The sequence below is a fragment of the Lissotriton helveticus genome, chromosome 7, assembly GCF_964261635.1.
Source record: "Lissotriton helveticus chromosome 7, aLisHel1.1, whole genome shotgun sequence".
Classification (NCBI taxonomy): domain Eukaryota; kingdom Metazoa; phylum Chordata; class Amphibia; order Caudata; family Salamandridae; genus Lissotriton; species Lissotriton helveticus.
The window spans coordinates 232,642,603-232,650,221 of NC_136068.1; the positions used below are offsets into that span (position 1 = coordinate 232,642,603).

The following is a 7,619-nucleotide window of genomic DNA, read 5'->3' on the forward strand; positions in this document are numbered from 1 at the left end:
CGGGGCGAGAAAGCCGAGGTGCCCTCAACCCGGCACCCGCATCCACTGGAGCTGTCGGCCACCCAGACAGGCAGCGCCCGGGTCCCACCTCATGACCCGGTTCCCAACTGCAGGGCCGCGGTCCCTGATGTGTCCTAGCTGGCCCTCCCACGCAATCCTATTGGGGCCCTGTCCACTGCAATGCCTGCAAGAGATTAGACTCCCCCCACAGGCAAGCGCCCCCGCCCCGGCGACCATCGCGGCACCCCAATGCCACCGACCCAGGACCATCGGGTAGGGGGGGTTGCGTCAAGAACCCAACTGTGCCCCGTCTGCTCCCGTCCCGTGCGTGATGTGGGAGGGTTGGAGGCCAAAGCGCCATCCAGGTACGCCTCAAGCTCCTGAGTGCATTGTTCCATTTTCCACGTTCCTAAGTGTGTCAAGCATCGCCTATTCAACCTGCTTCCGATGCAACCAAGGGTCGGACCGTTAGCCTTTAAATCCCCAGCCCAAGGCTCTCCGCACTGAGCCACCCTGGGCACTCCAATCTGCACCTCAAATGTTGATGCATGCATTGAGCCACCAGCGCACTGCCTTGTCATGGCAGCCTCCCGTACCCCGCAGCAACCCCGCGGCCAGCCCCGCGGCATGCCGCGACGCTTCGATCTAATGCACCGGTGCTTGAATAATGGGGCCCGGGGTGAGCCTGTACGACATGGCCCTGCTATCCAGTACATTGCATTCATACTCGCTTGGTTGACTGTGACACAAAGACCTCAGGGGCGTTCCCGAGGTATAGCCGGTAACCAAAAGCCGCTTACAACCATTTTAAACACTGAGGCCATGCGTTACATAAAGACACATTCATATGTTAGACACAGGGGGATTTACAAATATGCCCTGAAGCAGTGGAGCGCGGGTGCCGATTATCGAAACCAGTCCCCCGGATTTTGCGGTTGAGGGGACTAAACTAAATTATTTACCACACTATCCCGATAGCATGGAGGCCATGCGTTACATAAGGACACATTCATATGTTAGGCACAGGGAGATCAACTCATTTGACCTGAAGCAGTGGAGCGTGGTTGCAGATTATCGAACCCAGTTCCACAGATTTGATGTTGACGGTACTAAACTACACTATTCACCACACTATCATGATAGCGATCTGAACACCAGATCCGAGTGCCGGGCGTACCCCACTCTACACACGCCCCCTGTGTGTGCAGCGGCCTGCACAGGAAACGTCGTGCGCCTGGGGGGGGGGGGAGAAAAACGCTGCGAGAAAGCGAAAATAGCATGAGAAGCAGGGCACCTCCATAAATGGTTGCCTGGGGCCAGATTGTCGACGGACAACCCGTAGTGGGAGGTGAAATACATTTCAACGAAGGGTGCTGGATTATGAGCAGCGTGCTTTACATGAGCACCAGTTTCTTTACAGTTGAACACATTCATTTTTTGTCAGGCACATTAAGAGATTAAGGGCCAGATGTAGGAAGGCAAATACCGGTCGTTAACGGCCGATTTCGGCCGTTACCGACCGGTATTTGGAGTTTGGGATGTAGGGGCATGTTAAAATACAGATTCGGTAATTTTACCGAATTGGTAAAATACCGAATCGGTATAATTACCGAATCTGTATTTTGACATGTAGGTAGCACTGTAATCAGTGCTACAGGGGTTTAAGAATTCATAATTTACCACCAACTAGAAGTTGGTGGTAAATTATGAAAACCCTTTAAAAAGCATTTCTTTTGTTTTTGAAACAGTGCCATGTTGCAGACATACATGCCCTAAGGGCATGTATGTATGCAACATGTGCACCCATGCACAATTGAGGGGTGCAACAGGGTGTCAAAGTGACACCCTGCCACCCTTCAATGTTTCCCCCAATTACCGAATCTGTATTTACCGATTCGGTATTTACCGAATCGTATCGATTCGGTAATTAAATCGGTAAAATTACTTACATCCCGATTGCCAGTTCTTAAATACCAAAGAATCGGTAATCTGGGATTACCTACATCTGGCCCTAAGTGATTTGTTCAGTATCACAGTATCTGAGCGCCCATGCCGAGACTCGAACCAATTTCCTCAGCTTCGAGGTCGACTGCTCTAGCCGCGAGGCTGCACTCTCCCCTTGCTGAGGGTAGGAGGTGATAATGCACCGTCCGTGCTCTGCGCTGCGCCACCGGATTACCGCGTGGTTGCAGATGAAAGAAGCGTAATTTTGAACGCATTGATATCGCGCCTTATAAACCTAGAAGGCGCCGGGGAGCACTGTCGTAGCGGCAACGAGTGAGTCTCCGCTGTAGTGCGTGACCGGAAGGGCGCTGTATTTAAATGTTGCCCTATGCGAGCCGCGTTTATGCTCGTGCGCGATTACCAGAAATAGTGCTGCGGTCCTGGCGGGAGGAAAAATTCCAAGCGCACGAACAGAAAGCAAACTTCTGTCAACTAAGCCGCCTGAACTGGGCCTTGAACCCTGGTCCCTCAGATTGAAAGTCTGATGCTCTACCGATTGAGCCATCTAGGCTCTCGAAAGAAGCATGAGAAGCAGGGCACCCCCAAAAATGGTTGCCTGGGGCCAGGTTGCCGACGGGCAACCCGTAGTGGGAGGTGAAATACATTTCAAACTAGGGTGCTGGAACTACGAGCAAAGGAGGAGCCAATCAATCTGTAGCAGTCACTTGGTTATGCGACAACAAATTGCACATTATGCCGCTCGCAGCTCCTGCCCTGATCAATATAACCTATTCTACCATTCACACATGCTAACCCTGAACACATGTCTCGGGGACTCGAACTCTCAACCCCCAGCTGCTGGTCGGACGCCCCATCGATTTGACCATGCGCGCCTTTCTTTGGGGCAGGGGGGGATAGAGCCCATCCGCGGCGGGACAAACTCGCCAAAAAAATAGGCGGCATAGGGACTCCCGGAGTCACAGGGACTCCACGGAGATGCGGGACTCAGCCCAGGGCCTCCCATGCACTCGTGTGCCTCCTACGTGCCCTAGTGCACCATTACTGGGCTCCATGCTCCCCCTCGCCCGCCATGCACGCCTCAAACTAGCCCGTGGCCTTGGCCAGCCAGTTATCGCTCCCCGCCCCACAGCAATCCCAGTAGGGGTATGGGCGGTAGCCCGGGGAGGACGAGTTTCCTGGCCTGTGGCCTCCTCTCACTCGCGGCATGCCTCAGGAGGCACGAGGGGGAGAGGAGGAGGTGTTTCTGAGAGGGATAGTAGGGAGATGAGTTAAGAAGTGACTCTAAATCACACACCCCTAAGTGCAATGGTCATTAGCAGATTAGCATGTGGATATTTGACTTAGTTTCAAGACACTACACTTCTGCAGCAGGCGCGGGAGGTATGCAAGTAGGTGCTCCACCAAACTCCTTATGAGAATGTATTGTGGGCAAAATAGTTCTCGTAGCTCAGGTGTGCAAGTTACAAAAGGGTACAAAGTACAAGTAGAGGTACAATACTGCAATACATGGCAGGCAGTCAAAACACACGAACATACGGTACGTAGGCAATGGTGGCACTGTGCTAGTACCGGCAGCAAGGACTAGGTGAGAGGTAGCAAACCGTGTGTTACAAGAGAGAGGTGACGTGTGCTTGTTACAAAAGAGCGCCGAACGCAGGTAGAAGGAAAATATTGCAATAAATGGTGGACACTAACCACAAGAGGTACAAGTGGTGAATAGTACTGCGATACATATAAGACTGTCAAACACAAGACCAAACGTTACGTACGCTATGGTGCCACTCGTGCAAGTATCGAAACAAACACAATGTAAGAGGTAGCAAACAGTGTATTACCAGAGAAAAGTGACTGGTGCATGTCGCAATTGAGTACCAACCTCAGGGTGAGGGATATCACTGCAACGAGGGGCAGACTAGCGAACCACTGGAACACACTAGAAAGACACTTTCAGAGGCAGGGAGAATAGAATTTCTATTTGAAACGTTGTTCTTCAGATAATAGAGAAGACTCGTGTAAAATTGGGAAGTGTGAAGGTAATGTTGACAGACTAGTTATAGTAACTCCAAACAGGCTTGGCCTGGGTAGCGTGTGGGGCATCGTAGGCCCCTGTCTCATTGCAGAGAATCCGGAGTGATAGATGGAAGGGGGGCAGGGCTTCTAATGAAGGTTTTCTGTCTCTAATGCAGGAACCGCCCTACTCACATGGGGGGCCACCTGACTATCAACAGGTATAAGGGTCAAAGCACACTGGGGCAATGTGTTAGGGTCGGGGGACCCACGTTCTCCCCAATGTCATTACTGCCCCTGGGTGTGGGGCGGGCAGGTTACACTCATGAACCGTGATACAATTAGTACCAGTGAGTGAATATCAAGAACAAATTATGATGGTACTGGGTGTTATACCCTCTGCTATTTGTGTAAGGATTCTGCTACACCTGCACAACATTACACATATTGGGCTTTTGAGGCACATGCTATATGTTCCACCTACACTGATGAGAGGTAACCACACACCTTCAGCACGGCCAACCATGACCTGTCTAGAGGGGCGGGTAGTGGTTGCAATAAGACACCGACATCAATGAATGCTACTAGGCGGCAAGGAGAGGAAAGGGTATAGGACTGTCACCACCCACTTACCTTCTTCCTGATATACACGAACAGTGGTGTGGCGCAGGGCGACGCACTCTGGGGTTCGGTCAGGAACAAGGTGACTCAGCAGCTATGGATCACTGTAAGATGGCGAGGGACCGGCAGGCTAGGACAATACAAAGGCGGAGGCTAGTTGTGCATGTTAAATTTCCTAGTGTCCCACCAGCCAAAAGTACTTTGCCATGACAAAGGTAGCACAATAGGGGGTTTTGCAACCTAGCATTTCAAAAGTTTCCAGGACCAACAATCATGTGAGTAGGTGTGAGATTTGGTAGCTGTATAAGATGGTGTGCAGTGCCCATTAGGATGCCAGCAGCTAGGTCTGGGCTAGAAAGCCCTGATCTTTGGACTGGGTAAGAGTGGTCTGCTTAATTCAGACACTCTGTTCATCACCACCCCCTTTTCTGAATCGTTTTGGGCTAGAAAGGGAGGCACGCGCGAACACAGCTATGGGGAAGCTGCCGCTCACTACTGAGATAGTTTGGTTGGGATCCTCAGCATGCGCTGGAACAGCTTGCGATGGAACTGCGACAATCTTTGGGGGGGAGTGTTCCCCCTCCCCATCAATTTGGTCATATACTGGGGAGGCATGACTTTACTTTCCTGTGTAGGGCGGCACCGCTGTAAGCAATGAAGTCCTCCTTGGGTAGAATGAGCAGCTAATTTCGTTGAGTATTAGTAAAGGTGCAATAATTAAGGTGCGCAGTGTTTGCAAACAATTACACAAGTGGTGACAAGATGGCGTTCCCCCTTTTACTCATCAGGTTGTCAGGTGTGGCTGCGGGGACGCTCATACGTTGCCAGGTGGGCACACTGGGCAACGCATGGGGATTGGACCCAGGGTTTCGCACAGACGCAGTTGAATGGGGGCTCCCCCGGGATGGAGGAGCAGGCGAACAACAGCTCCCATTAGGGGACCCCCTCCCATTTCCTGATTACCCATTTAGGTGGCAATGACTTAGTAACCATGGGGAGGAGGGCACTTATACAGGCCATGCAAACTGATATAGGGTCTATCAGCAATAATTGGGGCCATGCGAGCTAGTGTGGTCAGAGATTGTTACACGTAGGGAATGGCCGGGTGCCAGGTCCATAGCTGCGGTGGAGCATTCATGCAAAAGGGCTCAACGTGGCAACGCAGAAGTTCACTGAATGGAAAGGCTTGGGGTTCATCAAGCAGGCACCAATACAGGCAAGAGTGGAAGGCTAATATTAAAAGGATGGTGTGCACTTGTCCAAAGTCGGGATGGATATGTTTCTCCTTGATATACAGGATGCACTGGAAGCTGCGAGATGTAAGTAGGGAGCTCGGAGGTGGGGGGCTGTGTCATCGACGGTAGCCTCCTCCAGAGCTGTGGCAGAGTTACAGGGCGATCTGGAGGCAGATGGGTACAGTAAGGGTACCTCTGCGGCAGACCGGTACAGTAAGGGTACCTCTGCCTGGCACAGTAAGGGTGCCTGAGCCAAAGACCTGGAGCCGCAGGGAGGTTCCGGGAAAACCGCGACGGCGCCCCGTTAGTCCTTCGGGCGGTTGGGGGGCCTGACCAACCGGGGGTGTGCCATACCACACTCCGCCCCGAAAGGGGCGGGAGTATAAGACATGATCACATGATGCGTAAGGGGATCAGCAAAGGTGCTGCACTTTCCGGGCGTCGAACCTCCGTGCCGGCAGGCTCAGAAGGCGGGCAGGGCAGCGAGGGGCTGCCTGCCCTGGATCGCCCGAAATATAACCCACTACAACGTCATAATTTTGTTGTATGAAAATAAACCTGCAGCAGTTCTTTACCCATAAACAATGTGTCCGGTGTAATCATTATATGGGCAAATGTAATATGTGATGGGGAAGCGGATGACGGTGTGGGCACTATGCAGTAACTCACTTCTGTTCCTGAAGCCCGAGACTTGCCTGCAGAGAGCAGGTGATCATATTGAAAAAGGCAGGACCAAAGAAGCCGTTAAGTATTTGGATAGGTGAAGAATACACGGATGATAAAACAAGGGTGTAAAACATTGAAAAGACAAAGGCGTAGACTTAAGAATGAGAAAGATGATAGAGGGTGCGTCTGGATATGAAAACTGTAGAGGAAGAGACACCAGACGTGGTCGCAAATCAGATATGAGCGGCTCACCCAGTTCTGGTTTTTGCAACACATTGTGGTATTTGCACTTGCGATTATTTAGTACCGCAACAGTAGAAGGCGATTTTGACACTGCCCCTGGACCATAAAAAGCAAACAGCACTTTAGCCCCGGTCCCCAGAGGGGGTTTAAAGACTTGGCGGTGGTCCCACAGCGCAGGAGACTGCAAAAGGAGAAGGTGATTTTGACGCTGCCCCTGGACCATAACGAACACACAGCACTTTAGCCCTGGTCCCCGGAGGGGATTTAAAGACTTGGCGGTGGTCCCGCAGCGCAGGAGACTGCAAAAGGAGAAGGCGATTTTGACACTGCCCCTGGGCCATAACGAGCACACAGCACTTTAGCCCCGGTCCCCTGTGTAATGTGTATGGCGCCGCTTGCGCACTTAGCAACAGCGCCGCGGCGATAATGACACTAGGGACACCTTTCTGTGTTCTCCTCGTGGCTCCGAATAACCTTTTTCGGGCCATGCCTCCTTTATTATATAGCTGGCGCGTGACGACACGCGCCAGCGCTAGCGTGACTTCTCCGGCACGGGTAGACTACACAGCTACCCTGCGCAGGAGGACATTACCTTCCTTCTAACCTTTATTAAACAAACAAACAAATAAACACAATAGGTATTATACAGATCTGTTACCAGTCACTAGAATTCAAGTCCCTGGATGATCACACCATGAAGTCAGCTAGCCGGGAGGATGGCGCTGGGTTCCTTCGCAGCCCATACCTGGATTGTTCTCCCCTTGACAGTGGCACTGATGGGATTATTCCTTGCAGAACTCCACTTTCTTGGGATCTTACGGGAGAGCTCGGCAAACCCTCCCCAGGCGTTACCGGCAGCGACAGAGTGTCCGGGTCCACCAG

The 7,619-nt window shown here is 52.0% G+C and overlaps 1 non-coding gene across 1 annotated transcript; it reads right to left on the bottom strand.

Moving 5' to 3' along the window:
- Positions 1-2,442: 2,442 nt before the first annotated feature.
- Positions 2,443-2,515, bottom strand: TRNAE-UUC (transfer RNA glutamic acid (anticodon UUC)). Its single transcript has one exon. It is a non-coding gene; the product is annotated as a tRNA-Glu (tRNA).
- Between the last annotated feature and the right edge of the window lie 5,104 nt (positions 2,516-7,619).